The sequence below is a fragment of the Apus apus genome, chromosome 13 (genome assembly GCF_020740795.1).
Source record: "Apus apus isolate bApuApu2 chromosome 13, bApuApu2.pri.cur, whole genome shotgun sequence".
NCBI classification, from domain to species: domain Eukaryota; kingdom Metazoa; phylum Chordata; class Aves; order Apodiformes; family Apodidae; genus Apus; species Apus apus.
In genome coordinates this window covers 11,183,382-11,203,658 of record NC_067294.1, presented here as the reverse complement: position 1 = coordinate 11,203,658, position 20,277 = coordinate 11,183,382, and the positions used below count along the sequence as shown (strand labels likewise).

Below are 20,277 nucleotides of genomic sequence, written 5' to 3'. Positions count from 1 at the left end.
TTCTCAGGGAGATCTTGACATGAGCAAGCAGCAATGGGGCTGCTGTAGTACCTTACTCTGTGCTGTTGTTGACCTGCAAGAAAGATGTTGGGCAACTGGAAATGCATAGGAGAAAAGCCATTAGCCTTACGACAGAACTGGAAGAAATGTTTTTACCATACATAGGGTATTTCTGGAGAGTAATCTATTTAATTTACCCCAGGAGAGGCTGAAGAATGGCTTGAGTATGGTCTGCAAGGAGGTACTCAAGAAACAGGACACTGGTGATGGGACAGTCTTGATGGCAGAAGATGTTCTGGGGGGTTAAAGTTGAAACTAGGTAAAATCAGACAAGTAAGAAGATGCACGTATTTGACTTGTCCTGATTACAATCAAGCAGTGTAGCACGACCAAAAACACTCTTATAGAGAGGCAAATCTCTGCAGATAATGGCAAGGCAAAATCTGGGAGTGGATCTGATGAACAGAGAGCAGAGCTGGGAGCCTCTCCGGGCAGTCTGGCTAATGGAGTGGGAAGCTATGACTGAAAAGATGAAATTACAATGCAAAGGCATTGCAGGAGTATCCAAGGGTGTCAAGATTGAGTAATGCATCCAGACTGATGTGTGTGACATTTACCTAGCAGTAATTTGCCATCTCTAGTCACTGATTTCAGTCCTTCATTCTTTAAACACAGTTAATGATTCAGTGGAAGGAAGATTCAGCAAAAGCCCATGAATGCAGCCAACTGATTCTTTCCTTTCACATGTGATCTGCCAAAATCTCTGCCTAAGCAAGAGAAACTTCTGATGTTCAGACAATAGAACTGCAGAAATTTAATTCCTAAAATGGAAAGAAGGAAGAAAAAAACCCCAAAAAACCCCACATGTAAAATAGAAACCTGTGCTTGAGGAGAATTTTCCTTTCCCCTCTTTTGCAAGTAGAGAAAAAAGATTAAGTCCTTTTGTACCCTTGAGACTTCAAGCTCTTTCAGATGAGATTTAATCCCTCAAGAGAGCTGTTGGAAGCTTTTATTCAAGATTTCACAAAACTGAGAGAGAAGCAAGTGCCACTTCAGAGCTCTGTGTTAAGGTAATTGACAGGATAAAGGGAACCAGAGAAAAAGATCCGCATGCTCCCAAACAGACCTAACTGTGCCTGAAAGCACTTGCTTTCCAAACTCATCCCCCAGGCATCCCGGATCCTTGATGTCTTACAGGTGGCACTCAGTAAGAGGCAGCCAGCTACTGCAGACTCTAATTATAGCATGACCTGTTGCTAATTGCTATTTGACTAACCCACTGCTGTTGCATTATCGCACTAAATAAGTAATACCCACTCTCCTCTGGCAGTGCTTACGGAGCTGATTGCCCGTTCAGCCTTGACTCAAAGCTGGAAGCAGCCCTGGTGACACCAGCTGCTCCTGCGGGTGGGATCCCGGAGTGCTGAGGGCAGGAGACAGCCACCACCTTGGCCTACAAGCCAGGACACCATCTCAGCCCAGGTCCTCAGACCTGGAACTGTGAACGGGAGGTGCTGAGGACCCCACAATCATTATTTCATTATTCTAAGTTGCCCCTAAGAAGACACCGAGGGGAATTCACCTCCTTGCCCACCACATCTGTAGGATGCTCCAGCCTATTCAATCCCCTCCTGGTTGCTTCCAGGCACATCCATGGCAGTACAGCAAGTTTAGCAATGCAGAGGACAGTGCAGCACTGCTCTGCAAATTGGGTAGCTATTTATAAAAACACAAAAAAAGTGGCTTTAAAAGTTGCTATTGTGATTTCCTGACACTTTGTACTCCTTTCATGGCATCCAGGGATGCAGGGTGGTGGAGAAGGAGAAGCTGCAGCCTACAGATACAGTTTAGTATTTTGAGACTGCTTTTAAAAACTTCTCTGTGGGTGTTTGCCATAGGATCTTTTTTTACATTTTCTTCACTGCTGCTGAAACATCCAGCTTTTACTCATACTGACACAGTCCATCATAAAGTAAATAAAAAAGCCTACTTGTCCTAAGAACCTGCAAAGTACTAAATTAGCCAAAAATAAATGTTCTTGTTGGGAAACAAGTTCCAGGTGTGTCTGCCAGACTCCTTCCACCCAAAGCTGCAGTATTTAATGGTCCACAACACAGCCTGGATACAAGGAAAGAATTTCACTGTTGTTGAAACAAAGACAGATAATGGCTCAAGAGGCATCCTCATCCACACTTCTAGGACATGTTTCCCAAGGCTGGAAGAGAAAGTCAGCAGGGGCTTGGTTGACATGATGCTAATGGGAAATCTTCAGTCCCTGCCAGAACTTCCTCAGGACATGGGTGTGAGCAGAGTTGGAACACTATAGGAAGAGCCACAAGGAAAGTACAAATATAGAGGCTTTGCATGTGCATCTTCCTTATGCACAGCCAATAAATGTTGCTGGCAAAAGATGGCTGAGTCACTTTTCTTAAGAAGTTTTCATCCTCCCTCCATCATCTGCTATTACTTGGACAGGTACATCATACTATTTTGTGGGTCTCCTGCACCCCTGGGAAAGCAATTTATGCATCCAGTACCTATTTCCCCTTCCATCTTTTTTATCCATTTAAATAGAAACTTATTGGGGATGGGACAGTGTTAATGCAGCTTTGGCATTCTTGAAGCACCAGAAAACAAACAGGCCAGACAGTGAACCCATCAGGCCTGAGAAGGGCTCTTAGGGCAAGTCCTCCATGAAAGTGGCCCAGGCAGGAACCTTAATCTTAGAGTTGCCCTGACAGCTACTGCTCCTTAATCACGCTACGCTGCCTCTGTGGGGCAGAACTGAGGGCTCCCTGAGTTTCTCTTGTGGGAAGAGTCAACAGGATCTATACAGAGAACACTGTGGGGACTTGAGCTAAACTCAGAGAATATATCTCTCCCAGGGGGGTCTAAGTCTTGCTAGCCCCCAGAAGGGATCTGGCAGCAAATACAAATCTTTCCCACCCTTGGTTCTGACTTGAGACTTGGCAGTACCCACCCACGTGTTCTTGCCAGCTCCAATGTCCTGACAGACCGAGTTCCCATCTCACAGTTGTGTCATGTGTCTGGATAAATTATCTGAGAGGAAAGGGCAGTGTTTAACTGAAATGAAGAAATGTAAGAACAGCTTCAAAAGTATAAACACAAGCTCTCCCGAAGAGCTGTAGAGGCAAACCAGGTACAGCTCCTCTCCAGCCTGTTCTCCCCAGCCTTCCTGTCTCACAACTAGGTTTTCTAGTCTAAGTGGGAAGAAAGGGTTGCACCCTCTCCCATCTCCAGCAATATTACACTTTCTCAATGGGCCCTAACTTGCCTTTTCAAGAAATTATTCCTTTGGGGGAAAAAATTTAAATCCTTAAATATAGAGTTGATTCTCCCACTACATCAATCAATTTTATTTCCTTCACTAAAACCCAATGTGATTTCCACCAGCACAAGAGGTCCAGCCAACAGTAGTATGACCATAACCTCTCTGTAAATCTCTTAGAAATTAATTGTAGCTCACAGATCTCTGAGTGCTGGTATAAATTTATTGATTTTTATCACAGCTATGGATGTTAGTATTATGTATTCATCACAAAGTTTATGTGAACAGAAACCCCTACATACTCACTTTAACATCAATATTCATCATTTCTCATTCTCAGAACTACATCATTCTCAGTTTCTTAGGTTGGGTTGTGCCTGTTCTCTGTGCTCAGCAGCATGGAAGGAGTAAAGACAAAAGAACCCATGAATTTAAGGTTTTCAGCAACACAAACATCTTCCTCCCATCCTCTCTTTCTTTCCTGAAAGCAGGGGAAGGTGCTCCCTCAGGTGTGACTCCGTGAGAGCACAGACCTGCGAACTGTTTGTTGGACTGTGCAGAGCATCAAAAGGAAATGTCAGAGAGATCTCCAAGATCCCTTTTCAGTGAGGCCAGGTTTTGATGTCTGTGCTCAGAGCAGAGAGTACTTTATCTCTGAAGCAGTGATGTTCAAAGCTGTGTTAAAGAGGGAGATACTGGTCGATCACCAGCTCACTCCCCCCTGTCCCAGCCAGTGCCTCTGCTGCTCCACCATATCCCCTCCCCATTGCTAAAAACCTTCTTCATTAAAAGCAATAGATTGGGAATTCAATTTTCTCTTTGCGTGGCAGGAAATTACACCAGATCCTGCTACGAATGATCCAGAAGAGAAGTTTCAGCTCACTGAGTGCAAGTCACTGTCTGCCGCAGGAGGGACGCGCTGGCAGCTCCAAGTGCTGAATGAGAATAGCTCGGCCTTTGTCATGCTCCTTACCTCTGTTCACTCGAGGAATTCATAGGCAGCAATCAGAGGCTTTCCTGCCTGTTTTTCAACACAGCTCATCAGAAATTGGGATATAGTTGGGGAAAGGGCAGGGAAGAGAGAGTCTGAGATGTGATGAGAGAACTAATCCATCCTCAGAAGAGGAACTGATTTTGCTTTTTTTTTTTTTTCCCCTGCTTATTTTACAGTAAATAAAAAAATAAGGAAGATTGCTGAAAATGTGTCCATTCAGGCAGCAGCTGAATTCCCTGCTAATTGCTTTGGGATGGTAAGGGAGGAGAGAAAGTGTTGGGACATTACAATAAGCAGTAAGTGGTGTGACTGGTGACTACCCAAAACCTTGCGGCTGCACGTACATCACTAATGATAGAAATCAGAGAAGCGTTCTTATAAGAGCCCCTTATTTAGTGAGTGATGGTCAACACTTAGAAAAAAATAAAATTCCATGTTAGAGAGAAGTGGCAAGTCATTTATCATGGCATTTATCTTGGCTGAACAAACAGTGCCTGCACTCTGCTCCCCAGCTTGTCCCTGCAGCAGGCTCCTGGGCAATGCTGCTCCTGCAGCCCAGCACCTCCCCAGCCACCTGCTCACCCAGGGGGTGACTGTCCCACCTGGCTGGGGACAGGAGCCAGCTAAGGATAGTGTCAAAAACAGCATTGCCAAAGCCCACCATGAGAAGGAGCAGCACAAGTAAGATAAACCCTTGTCATGCACTAAGTCTGTCTTTGTTCCTCTGCCTCCCGGATAGTCTGGATTTACAGGGAGAGGAAAGCTGCTAGGAAACACATGCTGAAGAAGCACCAGGAGATATTTGGATAGGCACCCTGGATGCACTCAGGAAGGAGGCAGAAGTACCTAGGGTTACAATGCACCCTTTGAAAAACAGCTGTGGCAACAAACACAAAGTGCGCCTGTATAGGAAAGCACGAAACTCTGAACTGGGACAACCTCCTCCCCTGTTATCTGTATCTTTGGTTTATTATCATTAACTAAGCTTTTGATTCAAAGGAAGAATATCCTAATGGGAAACAGCACCAAAATCTTTTGTCATCACCAACTTGCCAGATCCAATAAAACCTTTGATCACCATCAAGTCTGCAGATCCAGTAAGCAAAAAGGTTTTTCCCATGGGTTTTCTTTGTGATTTTGGCTTATACTGAAAACAGACTTTTCCCAAAGGAAGTTTCCATTTGTCACTTAAAAAAATCCCCATTATCAAGAAAATCCACTTGGTCTGTCATTTAGTTGTTTCAGCTCCACAATTCTCTTCAGACAGACTGTAAAACAGATTCTCAGGGCATGGAGAGAAATATCAGATGGAGAAGAGGGCTGGGAGAGCCCCGGGGAGCTGTTCAATCAGAACCAACCGTATTTTAACCTGCTGTAGATGCCATCTGAGGATGGAGATACCATGTTCCCTTATGCAGTCGTCCAGGGGGAGTACATGTAGGGATTATTCTAAATCCTTCTTGCTGCATTTTATTGCTATGACTTCTTTTCTTACCCCCAAGAGGCACCAAGAGCTGTTTATTACCCCCTTTCTGCAGACACTCCTGCATCTGAAGAGCAGCACCATAAAGCTGCCCCTGGCTGTGCTGACACCAACCCTGAGCCCAGCCTTCCCCAGCTCTACTCCTCTCTCCTGCTGTCTGAAATCTCTCCCTCATCCCCCCTGCACCTTGCCTGAAGTGCCATTTCCAAATCTGAAACGAGTGCTGAGAGGAAGGACTGAGAGGAAGGGCTGAGAGGAAGGACTCCTCCCCCTGCTTCACACATCACATTCTCATTCTCCTTCATCAGTGCTGCTTTGGGGTTTTTCAGCATTAGTTGGCATGGTTTGTTGATTCCCTGTTTTCTGTGTATCACTTCCATGTCCCTTCCCATGCAATACCTTTCCAAACTATCATTCTCCATCCACTTCTCATGCAGTCAGTGCTTCCTGCCTCAGCACAGCTCATCATCACCGCATCCATCAATCTTCATGTGAAGATGCTTCCCTGACAGAGCTACCCTGTGCTGAATACAGCGTGAGTTCCAGAGGAAGCCTCAGGAGAGAGATTTCTGAGTTTTGTACATGATCCATCTTCATAACCTCTCAGTCAGGAGGTGTGGGCACGCAGGGGTGCTAAGCTTGGCCCACACTGTGGGCTGATAGCAAGCAGACTCTGCACCCAGTTCCTGACATGAGACATGTGCACCTCCTCCACCTGGGGTATGAAAACATGTCACCAAGAGCTCATGCTCATAATGACTTCCTGCAAATTTTCATGGTTCAGGACTGAATTCAAGTGGAGTGGGCCACCCTGCAGAGGCCATCACATGGCCAACATGCCAGGGGAAGTGGCAGATTTCTGCAGACACCCTTGGTTCCCCAGAGGGAAGCCTGCCACATACTAGGAAAAGCTCAGCAGAAACCCTCACACAGTGAGATCTTCAAATCTGTTTAGGAAAACTGTCTGTGTTTATAATCAAGGCTGGATGTATGACTGTGGCTTCATGTTCATTCATACAAGATGTGCACACTCCTGGCAGTGAAAATGGCATCTTGGTTTTGACATTGAGCCCAAGATCTCATTCTCCTTACATGGCCAAGCAAATGACACCACATTCATCCAGCCTTTTACTCCATCCCAGAACTGTGCTGGCTGAAGGACACACAACATCTGATCCAGCACACAGCCTGCCTGGACAAAATCCAACCCATTTAAGAGTGTTTTGACAAACTTAGATGACAGAGAGGACATGCAACAACTTGGTGCTCTGTGTTTCTGACAAGGCGCTTGGTGTCATCAGCCTGAATTTGTCCACATGTGGGAGCACAGCTTCACCAGACCTGAAGACCTAACTTCACACACAGCCCTTTGCTGTAGAATTTGGAGGACAATGTTTCCCAGACCTCCCAGCCACCCTGAGCACTGTTAGTTATGGCTTAGCATTGCTTGCAAAGGCCAGATAGATGAGGAGACAAGTTTCTAAGAGAAGAGGCTCCAGATAGTCTGGCAGTGCCTCCCAACAGCAGAGCAGTGGAGCAGATAAAGAGCCCGTGCCTTCCTGAAGCCAAGCAGAACAGAAATCCTAATTCACTTGTTGTTTAAAAAAAAAAAAAAAGGGGGGGGGGAGGGTGGAGGGAGAGGACGGGGAAATGAATTTAAGCTTTAGCTAGGTTTTTAGTGCCCAAATAAAGCTCCTGTAGAAGGATGGCCAAAGTAGAGCTGAATGGATGAAGACCTTTTCCCATGAAGCCTCCACAAGCAGTGTGAACAACCCATCTCACTGCCATAAAAGGAGGGAATCAGCTTTGTTCTGTACTCCATAGCAAGCCCAACAAATGCTCTGGAATTTAAATGAGAAATCCTTTTTGGTGTTGCCCACCCATCTCTTGCTTCCCTATACAACGGGAAGAAGGAAATTTATGTTAAAAGCAGGTTCCTCCATGAGTTTTACAACCACACAGAGCACACCTTTCTCCCTTTGCTGAGCTTGGGAGGTCTCACAGGACACAGAGGTTGGTGGGTGCTTCATGGGAGCAAAAAGGTCCACCTGAAATGGGCTGGACACAAACTCCTGGAGGAAGACAACCTTTGGGGCCATAAGGACGGTGGGCAGATCTTTGTACATGGAGGCTGTGACAAGGGGAGCAGCAGAAAGCCTCCTGTGTGCCTCCTCCTGTGCCACAGCTCTCTGGGGAGATGAAAAGCATCTTCTCACCTTCCCTCTCTGCATCCTTGCTCCACCACACTGCAGCATCTGCCATCAGTGCCAGGAACCCCCGTGCCTGGCCCTGCCTGTCACTGAGCCTTACTTTAGCCTGGGCTTCAGCTTCAGTGAAGTATGCACTGTGTTTGCCATTTTTCTTTTGCAGATGTCTTTGGGGCCCTTTTCTTGCTCTTGTTGCCTTTTAGCTGGCCTTTTTTTAATCTTCATCTCCTAAAAATATCCTCATGTGCAAAGATCAGAGCTTTCAGTCTCTCTTGGGTTGTCTAATTCTGGATCTTTGATCTGTACTGTCATTACAATTTATTTAATTAATTTTGTGGGTTTGTTTTTAAATAAACAAAAACTGTAATAATTAATATGTTAATGTGTGGGGACCCAAAGAGCAGGATCAGGTGTTTGCTAAAGAAGAGGGATGTGGCTGTGGAAGGGAGAGTAATTGGCTGGGAAATGCTATGGAGCTAAACATCCCAGAGTACATCCCAGCTCATCTGTCAGGCAGTGAGGCCAAGCGGGGAGGCAGGGAGCTCTCAGGATGAGGATAAACATGGATGAGCCAAAGATGCAGTCAATCTGCTGTCACCATTATCATTCTTGCTGACAATAAATAACAGGGTGTGCTGGCAGATCACAGCCCCACGCACCATCGCAGTGCCCCACAGCAGGAACCTTTGGCTCCCACTTACACTTCATCTGCTTCCATGCTTTTCCCTTGCAGCTCTGCCTGGGCAAGAGAATCCTCGTGCAGGGCTCTGGCAGTGGAGGGCAGCACAGGGATTAACAAAACAGGACAGGAGGACACAAGATGTGCCCCCTCATCCTGCACAGCAACCACCCACCAAGGCAAGGTGGGTGTCCCCCAAGTATAGGTAGAAGAGGGGAAAGGTCTGGGACTATGTTACATCACACTTGAAACATACGATTATCCAATTTATCCAAGAAATACAAAGTAACCTGAAACATAAATTAGATTTCAAAGCCTGTTTCCTTCCTCACCCAGCAAGTGTCAGCATCCCCAGCAGAGATGACTGATCACTTGGCAAATGTGCTTGCATGGTGAATGTCATGGAACAAAGCTCAAGGAAAGGGGAATCTCCCTTTAACTGAGAGGCAAGGGGTGAAAATGGTGCTCAAGTGCTCTGCTCTTTCCCTCTCCACCTAAGTAGGGCAGGTTGGACTAACATATTTTGCAGCCAAGTTCTACTGCAGCAAGCAGGACTGCAGGATTCCAGCTGCCAGGAAGCACTGACCCATTTCAAATACAAACACTCTCAGGTCTTCATTCTTTTGACAGTTCTACCTTCATGAGTACACTGAAAAAAAGGCCCCACTCTAAATCCTTCTTTCTAAAAAAATAGTTAATTTGAAGAAGCTGGACTTAAAGTTAGATGTAATTCCCTTTGAAGTCTCACATGGAATCCATTGGAAGCACAATTTGCTGAGTAGGTTTTTTTCATGCAACTTGTAGGATGTGTAGTCCAGCAGCTGCCCAGGGAAGGGCCCTGCAAAATGGGGAGCAATCACAGCTATGGCCATGGGAGAGCCTCAGGGGTTAATGACTTGGTTTAGTGAGGGAAAGACAGAACTGGAGTCTCTGTGCTGCCCTTGGTAACCTTGGCTGTCCTGGGTAAACTGTTCCACTTGGTTTCTTCCACAGGACAACACCCTGCCCCTATTTCAAGGGCTTGCTGGGAGTATGAAGGGGAATTTAGTCAGGGCTCTGTGATGCTCATGATGACAAGAAAGGAAGGAGCCAAAGCTCAGCACTGGCTGCCTGACTTGTTTTTCTTCTGTGAGCTAATAATTTACCTTGGACATAGGTCTTCAGAGGAGAACAACAGACTGTCACTCGCAGGTCTCACACACGGTCATATCTCATGAAGAGCCCATTTTTCTCCTCTCTTTTAGCAGTTTTTTCCTTCAGTGGTAATGACCACCCAATGGACCAGGGAAATCCAAAACTGAATGGGCAGAAGAAAGGAAATTTCCTTCCTCAGATTTCCTACTTTCCTGGTTATTTCTTAATCATCATTGTCCAAGAAATGCTTGCTTCATTTCATTAAATGTAAACAGAAGTCAGATGGGGCTGGTTGATTAATGAGTTATAATAGAGGGGATCCAATCAATAGGATCATGCAGCATGAAAAAAAATCATCCACTCATACAAGGCCTCATTGCAATTAGTTTTTAAACAGCTCCTGTGATTTCCCCCTGATGAGCAACACTCATAAACTCATACCAGCAGCAAGATGCTTACTTTGCACTTCTGACATGCATCTATTCCTGGCTCCCATTGGAAGAGTTGGGAAGTTACAGATGCTGAATTACCTGTGTCTCTGAGAGCAAGTCCATGTGTGACGTGACCTGAACATCAGATCCAAGGACGTGGGTAACTCCAGAATGGAAAGTAGATGAAAGCAAAGAATAGGAAGGAAAGGGAGAGTCATCTACCACCAACAGCAACAGGCTTCAACAACTGCCTCATACTGCTTGCACAGTCAGGCTCTCTGCCACAGGTCCTGTTTTATTTTCACCAAACTCTCACCCAGCCTCCTCAGAGGGAGGGCAGAGGGGCGAAGTCCAGGGACATTTGCACACCACAAACAAATCCAACCCAGAAGAGTCTCTTGTGCCACACAACAGGTGTCTCACAGCATGCTGACTGCATTCTCCCTTCTCAGATAAAAAAAGTCTTCTTTTTCTAAAAGCCATTTATTTTTTTAGAACCCTCCTAGAATTAAGCAGGGCACTGCAAGGCCCAAATATTCAGTCACCTGCTACCTGCCCTGTCCAGCCACTTCCTCCTTCTCTGCCCCTCCAGGCACAAAGGGCTGTGCACATCAAAGCATTTACTGACTTAGGCAGCCTGTGGAAGTCAAGAAAAATTTCCATTTCACTGCATGTTCTGGGGCTTTATGGCATACCCTAAAGCTCTGAAGTGAACCTGGCTGCTCCACCTCACTGGCTGTGGAGAGGTGTCCTAGAGGCTGCTGTGCTCTGGCCACATTGCAAGCAAGAAGCTGAAGCATCAAAATTCTCCTATTTCATCTTGCTGGCAGTAGCAGGATACCAGTAATTTGCCTAAGGTTACACAGGACAGACCTGCAAGATGCTCCTAAACATTAATCAGGCAGCAGACACCATCCCTATGGCAATGAATTAACTCTCTCAGCTTCATCCCAGAAAATACAGGCTTTGGAGTAAATCCTGGAAGGTCTCCCAGGACCTTGTGATTTCTAACACTTAGCATGTGCCCATTTCTACTAAATTTGGTCAGCTCAGCTCCTGGTGAAGGAGGGCACAAACTGCACTGGGGATGGGGAAGGCAGAGGAGAGGAGCTGCCTGGCAGGGAGGACAGCACCACCACTCAGGAGGGGGGCTCTGAAGTCTGGCTCTTCTCTGGTAGCTCACCCACACTCAGGTTCCAGTGACCTGGCCATCCCCAGGAGGACACCACAGTGCCAGTGTCATCTTTTCATCATCCCACACATCCCTGTTCACCTTCTGCCCAGTAAACAGGACCTCAGTTCGCAAGGTGCCCTGCTAATTCCAACAGCCACGCTCACAAAGTGAGGCACAACACAGCATGCCAGGTCTGGTGTCCGGCAGGAAGCCCTGAGTCTCTTCTCTCCCCATACGTGCTCTACCTGGCACTGCACCAACCTGAAGAAGACTATGTGTCTTTTCATAGAACAAAACTCGCAAGTACAACCTGGAGTTTGCCCTAAGAAGGCAAAGAAGGGGTCAGACCACTGCCTGAAATAATTTCCTTTCATTCTGTCCTTCCAGACACTGTTATATGGGTTGTTTGGAAATCCTCACAGTCAAGTGAGGATTTAAACAGGGTTTGGGTTTTTTTGTCTTCTATTATTATTATTAAAGAAAACAACTGGTTTATTTCTCTTCTGTTATTCCCCATCTGATATTTTGGAATTAATCACAAAGACATTTCCTTAGCTACATTTTTTCTTTTGTTTGTGTCTTTCTTTTGTAGGTAGGAGAGCTGACAAGACGATCAGATAAATCCTTCTCTGGCTTTAAAAATCTGTAAATTAAATTAGTGATAATATTACTGTCAGGGTGGGCAAGATATTTGACCCTAGAATCTCTTTTTCCATGGACAAGCATCCTTTCACTGGCATGAATCAGTGCAGTGTCACCCTAACACAGAGTATCTCACCTGTGCCACGGACAGTGCTAGACCACAGGCAAGCAGCTGAGGTTCTGCAGAACAGGGGTTTATACAAGGTCCTGCTGCTAACCACCACCAAGGGTTTAGAGAAGTCTGCTTTTCTCTCAGAATTCTTTCTAAAAGAATGAAGTAACAGCACTGCTGTCTTCAGTAAAGCGTACAAAGTAAAACATGCACTAGGTTGAGACCAAAGAATTATCATAAATGACACTTTATGCTACTTGACTACTTGGCCAATACTTTTTCTCACCTGAAGTCTAGTGATAGCAACAGCAGACAGTACTTCTTGCCAGGGAGAAGGGTGACTTGAAGAATAACCCAATGCTGGAGTTTAATCTAACACTCTCTTTTCCTTTTATGATGCTACCATTTGAAACCAGCACAGGAGTTACCCTGGACATAGATTCTGTTGATTCCCAACGTGCTTGGAAGATGCCTTCTCTTAATCTTTAACCCTCCTTCCCATTACTACCTCACTGATTCCTTTAGCTTCCCTTATCAGACACCTACATGTTCCAACTTCTGATTTATATTCATTGCTATTACCTTCCCTTATTTTTCTGGTGATAATGTTGATGGGTTGGGTTCAATTTTATTTCCTTTTTCCTTCTCTGCTGAATGATAAAAATTTTGCTTGGTAGTTTTTCCTGTTAGGGAAAACATGTTTTATAACATGCTCATGGAGGGCCCATAAAACAGAAGTACATTCTGCTGCTTTGACTCATCTAAAAATCAGCTGCATCCTTCAAGTCCCCTCAGGGAGACCTATGAAAAAAGCTTTAATGGTGGCATCTGTGACCTTTCTAATGTTAAATCAGCCATGGTACACCATAAAATAGATGGATTCATTTGTTGCCATCCTTCAGTCCAAACTAACCCTTCTGCATTTGAAGACAGTAATTGTGATGCTTTCCACAGATGCTATGAGAGTAGCTGCTCAGGTGCTGAAAGGGATAATGTCAGAGTTTACACATTTCAAGGACTTTAAAGCATAAAGGTGGAAACCTTCAGGCAGGTCTAGCCACAGCATGGGTGTCTGCAGGGCTGCCAGAGCCCAATGGCAGCAAGAGTCAGACACTGGTGCTGTGCCCCAAGCGCTGAGAATAAGAGAGGAGGACACAGTTAAGAGGTTTGTTTCTGAAGACAAAGAACCTGACAAGGATCCTGAGCCTGGGTTTCCACTGGGAGAGATGCCCTGCAGAAGAACATGGGGAACTTCTGGCCCAAGCAAGAGCTGACTGTGCCTCACCTCCCTTTAATGTATGGCATCAAATCTGTCTCCATGGGAACTATAATAAGGGCAGAACTTCTCTGTGCCATCTCCAACTGAAAGGACGGGGGGGGTGTGGAAATCAAAGAAAATAACAAGCCTCACAGCAACGTGATTGTGAGCAAAGAGAGCCTGGGCAGGTCACGTGCCCCCCATCACCCCATGCCAGCCCTTCATTTTGCTGGCTCTAAGCTGGGCCCAGGCCCCTGCCCCATTGCTCTGCCTCAGCCCCCAGCAGCCCTGGTGCCCTGGTGCCCATGGCTGTGCTGCTGCTGTGCATGACTCTGTCCCCACCAGAGATCAGGAGACATGCACCGAGTTAGGGAGGGAGGCAAAGGAAGCAGGGGGATGCAGCTGGAATGGGTGCATGTGGGTGTGGGACAACGCAGGCTTGATTTTTGGAGGTGTTGAGCCCACGCAGAGCTCACTGACTTTAAACAATGCTGTGGGTGCAAGTACTTTTACAGGAGGAGGAGATGAGGGAAGGGTGGAGTAGGTGGCGATGAGATATGGAAGGCAGGGCACTGGAACAGGCTGCCCAGAGAGGTTGTGGAGTCTCCTTCGCTGGAGACATTCAAAACCTGCCTGGACACATTCCTGTGTGATGTGCTCTGGGTGACCCTGCTCTGGCAGGGGGGTTGGACCAGATGATCTTTTGAGGTCCCTTCCAACCCCTAAGATTCTGTGATTCTGTGAACTCCTGCCTCGGCTCTGTGAAATACACATGCAGAGATCTTGCGAGCAAAGGGGAGAACCCAGAAGAAAATGCTCTCCTCCCTGCTTGACTTTGTGCAACAGGTTCAGATCCAACCCCCACTGCACCAGACAAAACCAAGCCATGGCTCTGTAAAACCCAGATCAACTGTGAACAAGCAAACCCTCCTGTCTCATATCCATGCATTAGGACATGGGAAAAACACCCAAGCATCACCAGCATGGGTCAGCAAGCAGCTTTTCACCATTATCTTCCCATCCCAGCCTGGAGACAGGACTCAGCTGGGCTGTCACTGCACCCCAGCACCACCATACCCTGGGCTGAGGGGTGAGCCTGAGAGAACACCTGCCACCCTACCACTCATTTCCACCAGCCCACAAACCACTGGGTGAATGCACCTCCCACTATTTTCTCTAATTGTTCCCCTAATCTCATAAAATTGTCAAAGTTCAATTTATCTTCTTACAGAGTAATTTGCTTTCCACCATGCATTGCTGGCTGTGTCTCTCACCATAATGCACGTGTCTGCAGCCACTCAAATGCATTAGGGTTGAGGAGGGGCCCGAATTAGATTATTTGTTCTAATAAAAATAAGTCTAATGGAATTACACAACAAGACCAGATGAAAGTCAGCTGCTTCGAAAATACTGGTTTCAGTTTCATGTTAGCTGAGAAAACAAGCCTACAGGTCATCCCACTCCCATCTCCTGACCCACGCATTAAGGCTCCTGTGGAAGGTTAAACCACTGCACCAGCTGAGGCAAAAGTTAGATCACACTGACAACCACCAGCTTTTTCAGAAAAAAAGGCAGTCCCACAAGAAAATGAAGCAGGGAGAACAGAGAACCCCAGGGAACAGAAATGCCAGGAACAAAAAGTGAAAGCCACAAAGCTCTTTCCCCCTCTTCCCCATAAACTGCATCAGAACGAGCTTCTTCACACCTCAATGCAGCCCACCCAGCAAAACACCTGCAGTCACAAGTGCCCACAGAGCAGCAAGGTCACAGCTGCAGCTGGCCCTAAGCTCAGTGTGGTTTTTAGCTTTCCTATGGCTTCACTCCTACACACACACAGGAGGCAGGAGCAGAAGATACACCAGCATTCAGTCTTCTGGAGATCTAAAGGAACTGCCCTGCTTTCCAACCCCAGAAAGAATTCATGCATGGTGAGAACTGGTGTCACATTTTTTTTTCCTGCATCAGCACAGAGGAAGAATCAGATGATACAACAGCTGAGGGCAAGAGTGTAGACTTCCAGTGCATGCCTGAAGGTAGAATTTGCCATCACCAGTTGAGCCCAGTAGGGTGAAAATTTTGGGAGTCAGTGGAGGGTAAGCAGAAGTGGGTTCCCTGCTCCTCAGCATCCTCACAGTCAGTGTTCAGAGTGAAAACCAAGTTGCCAAAGAAATGTCTATACCACTTAAATTGGTGTATTGGTCTCCTTAAACTTGGAGATTTTTTTAAGAGGCTACCTGAGGAATCAAGCACAGGGAACTTCACATCAGAACAGAGAACTGTCTCTAACACAGCACACCACAACATCTTTTTCAGCAACTGGGCCAGGGAAGCCATAAGTGGATAATTGATTAGTAGTTTTCCCATGAGGGAAGATCTTCTTTAACCCTCAGGTGCTTAGTGATCATCATGCTCTGACACATGAGGCTGTATTGACTTAGCACACTCTCATCCCAGATGTTTAGCTGCAGAATTCTCTGTATCTATACTCACATTCACTGCAGTTCTCGTGCCAGCCCAGGCAGCTAAAATCAGCCTGGCTCCTCAAAGAAATTACTGAGATTACTTCCATTTACCCAAGCTTGGCATCTGTATCTCTGAGCCAACCCAGACACGAGGCCTTTACTCAGCCCACTTCTCTGCTCCTCTACATTAGCAAGTGGTGGAAGGACAGACTCCCCTGCTTTTCACTCAAATGACAGCTTTGGTTTCAAACACAAGCCCACGAGGAAGATTTCCATATTGTGTAGTATGACAGTTGGATTTAAAAGGCAATATGTTGCCTCCTCACACCTTCTCAGCATATATTTCACACCCTTCATTTGCTCCTTCTACAGTGAGGGAGGTGGTAGGAAGCATGGTCAGTCCACACAGAGGACACCGGCATCCTCACCTCAAGGCACTCAGCTCTTTCCTCCATCCTGGTGTACCAGAGCACCAGGATCTGGATTCCCCCAAGCCTTCCACATCCCCACAGGCACTGCCTCCTGCTGTCCCCAGCCCAGGAGCAGAGGAGGGCAGGAAAGCATGAGACCCAAGGTGTCCACAAAGGAGAGGTGGGGAATTCCCGTCTCCTCTTCAACGCCCCTCTCACCACACCCTGCCTGCAGCCCCACATCAAACCACGTCTCCCTTGCATTCATCTGGCAACCCCTTTCTCCAGGTCCAAGCAGACAGTTCTAACCCAAAGGACTCAGACCCATGCTGGCAGGCACCCTTAAAGCAGAGGAGGACCTTGCTCTTCAACCTGCCTCAGGTTTCCCAGACATAGGGACTACTTGGAAAAGGGGAGCAAATGTGGAAAACTTGAGGCATGCCAACTGGCTCCAGAGGGTGGATAGGAGGAGGTGGGGGAAAACCACTGATGGCACTCACAGGAACACAGTTGGTGCAGAGGAGCTGCATGTACAATTGGAGACTTCCTAGAGGGCTTTAATGAGCCAACAAGCTCAGTCAGCACACTTGTTCCTCGTACTTTTCAATCACTGTTTACAAAGTCCTGTGGAAATTAAACTATTTATGTCTATCCCCAGTGGGGGACCGTTTAAGGAAATAATAACATAAACATACCTTGGTCTGAAAGTACTTATTTAGGCAAACACACACATTCACTCCTATGTTTGTTTTTCAACGGCAATACTGGACAGTATTGACAGTGTCGAGGTCAGGCTGGGAGAGGAGAAAGGAAGCCGTGAAGACCTTTTCCGAGGAGAGGAAGGCTGCTGCTGCTCCTTGCACATCGCACCAGTTCCCTCTCCTGGCTAGAACACTGCGGTGAGCTGGGTCCCCCTGCCTGGGAGCAGGAGTGGGTACACTGGCAGCTCCCCCATTTCTGGTCTCCCCCCAAAAAGTGGTACTGCACAGACCACTGCAACCTCCTGAGATGTCCAGCTTTCCCTGGAGAGTAACCTCAGCCACGCTACCCATCATCTGCTATTACAATGATAAACTCCAAGTCATCTCCTAAAAATACTCTACCTTACCGTTGCTATCCCGAGCTAAAACTGCTGTAACACAGGAGGCAAAAAACCACATTGTCCTTCAAGAAAACCTAGGCAGCATCCCCATCAAAAGTATTTTCTTTTAAAAAAGAAATGAAGCCATAATGACATCAGACACTTCAAAGCAGTGTCCAGGCATGGCTGTCTGGGAGCTTAGCCCTGGCAAACCAGGACCTAGCTGCTTCCTCGCTGCCCTGAAGCAGCAGAAACTTGCAGCTGTGTAATGTTTTAATTACTCACCCCTTCTATGAAGTCTCCAGGAGGGAAGTTTGTTTTGGAGTTAGGAAAGATGCCTCGAGGGTTTGAGGAAATGACATCAGTTTTTCATTCACAGAACCAGCTCTGTCTCCTGGCGTCAGACCCACAAACTGGCTTTACTCACAGTACCTGAACCCAAGCCTTCCCCAGGAGCAGGACTCCCGCTAAGTTTCCTCGGCTCCGGAGTGAGTCTGAGCAAGGCTGGTGTTCAAGCAGCAACGAAACGCTCAGCCTCAGCGACACGATCTTGAATGGGATACAGAGCTTGAATAGCTCGGATGTGATAGGGAAAGCTTTGCACCACGATTCCGGGACACGACTGTCAGAGCACAGAGCTGTCCGAACCCCACATAGTTCCATCCCTGGAAAATACCTTCCTTCAGCGCCTTCGCTCCAGGGAAGTTTCCTACCCCTGCAGAGCCCGACGAGCCTCTCTGCCCGGCGGCTTCCTCTGTGGCACAGGGCTCCTGCTCTGCCCCAGCCACAAGAACGTGTTTTGCTTTCCTGCCATGGCTACTGATAATTCCAGCAGTTTGCTGAATCCCAGGAGTTGAACAGACGCGGTGGCAGCAAAGCTGCCCGGCACACAGGCTGGTAACAGGCACCGGTACCAAACCCCCGCACCCAGCCGGCCGCCTGTGCGATCACACACACCCCGACCTCCCCGCAGCTACACCAGCAACCGCACCAGCCCGTGCCGAAGCCGTGGGCACTCACGGGTACCCACACCCCCGCGCACGCCGCGGAGCGGGGCTCCTCTCCTCCGGGATGCCCGCTGCTGCTCCAGCCACTCACACCGACCCGGGCACGCCTGCTCCCGCAGCCCCGCAGCAGGGCACGGCGTGAGCCAAGCCCGCCACACGCCCGCCTCACGCAGCCTGCTCGGGGCAGCTCCGTGGGGCCCGGCGCGGGCAGGGGGGCTGCGGGGCGGCCAGCAGCGAACCCCTGCCCCGCCGGAGCCCCGCTCCGCCCGCCCGCAGCCAGGTGCGCTCCGCCTCCCACCGCCCCCCGGCCCGCCCCGGGGGGGCAATCCCTTACCATGGCTGTGCCGGGGGGCTCCGGCTCCCCGGGAGCGCCTCCTCATGGCGGCGGGGCAGGACGGGGCAGGTCGGGGCAGGTCGGACCTCCCGGGCCGCTCTCCGCCGCGCTGCGGGGCGGGGGGACCGCGCTCTCCGCCCGCGGGGATGCGGCGCTGCCTGCCCAGGCGCGGCGGCTGCTCCCGCCCCGCTCCGCGGGAGCGCCCGCCCCGCACGCCCCGCCCCGGCAGCCGAGGGGCCGCTCCCCGCTCCCCCTGCCCCCCCGAGCCCCCCGGCCCAGCCCGCGCACGGACTAGGTGGGTCCGTCCCGTCGCGAGGTGGCCGGGCCGAGGGGCTGCGTGTCTGCCCTCCCGGAGCGCTCTCCGACACGCGGTCCTCAAGTCTCCATCCGAGCTTTGGGCAGGGCGAGTCTCCCTTCATCCTGGCGAAGACTTTCAGATGCTTTTCTCTCTCTCCCGGCTTTTAAAGCGAGCTTCAGGGGTTTGTTTGTTTACGAGTGTGTGACAAGAGCAGAAGGGCAGTGGAGTCCCGTTAAGCGCTGGGAGCGCATTTTTCACCTGCAGATCCAGCCTGGTTCCTTTTATATTACTGGAGCTTCGGCGGCTGAAAATCTGGTCCTGTGACCCTGACAAACCTCAGGCTTGGCAGAGGTGGACATGATCATCAGCTCATCATCTGAATTTTTAAAAACCCATTGCAATATTGTATTGAACATAAAAGCAGGATCTGAGCAGCTCTGTTTTCAGAGATATTCATCTTCCACATCTGGACCTGCCTGTGTTTTGAGGGTTTCAAGCTACAGTTCCTTCGTGCAGTTTCTCCTTTGGAAAGTGCCTGCAAACATCTCATAAACAGGAGGCTTGGTACTGACAGACACGGGGAGGCTTTCTGGCCAGACCTGTGTTTGGAAATGAAGTTATATTTTTTCAAATGTCAGCACTCAGCCTCACCCTCAGCTCCAGAGTCTAGCAGGATTCCCTCCACCACCGGTAACCCAAGGTCTGCATGAGAGTAGGGTCCTCCTTTCCTTCTGTGTGGCTCCATGCTGTGAGCTGAGAAACACACACAACAGCCACTGATGATGCAGATAACTCACAAATTGAAACCAAATCCATAGGTCAGGCCCTTCTCCTCTGCCTCTCCAGCTTGACAAAACTTCTGGCTACAAACATCAGCAGATCTGACTCCAAAAGATTGAGCCTGTTGAGCAAGATCCATGGCATGGATTTAGGCACTCACACAACACCTCTCAAGTTTTGTGGGACTTCAATGTGAGCTCTTCAGGCTGTCCTTTCTCAGAGCAGAACTTTGCTGGAACAGGGTGATCCAGAGTACACACAAGTTCAGAGAAGTATTAGAACCTTAGAGTTGTTTGGCTTGGAAAAGACCTTTCAGATCATCAGCTCTTTCAGTAAAGAAAGTTTTCCAATAGTCAGTCTAGGACACCTATCTTCTCATGCCTTTTAATCACAATTTAGGTCCTTGCATGCAGAAAAAGGACATCCTTGATGGTGTGTAGATGCAGGAGAAACCAGAGCACCCAATAAATTGCAATATATGTTGCATCCTGACAAGATAGAG

The 20,277-nt window shown here is 48.2% G+C and overlaps 1 protein-coding gene across 3 annotated transcripts in view; it reads right to left on the bottom strand.

Annotated features, from left to right (window-relative positions):
- Positions 1-18,766, bottom strand: part of HTR4 (5-hydroxytryptamine receptor 4) — a 107,954-nt gene extending 89,188 nt beyond the window's left edge. For all 3 annotated transcript variants that reach the window (XR_007890802.1, XM_051631250.1, XM_051631251.1), the window contains exon 1: positions 18,698-18,766. The gene's annotated coding sequence lies outside the window, so the exon portion shown is untranslated. The remainder of the gene's footprint in view (positions 1-18,697) is intronic.
- Positions 18,767-20,277: the final 1,511 nt, after the last annotated feature.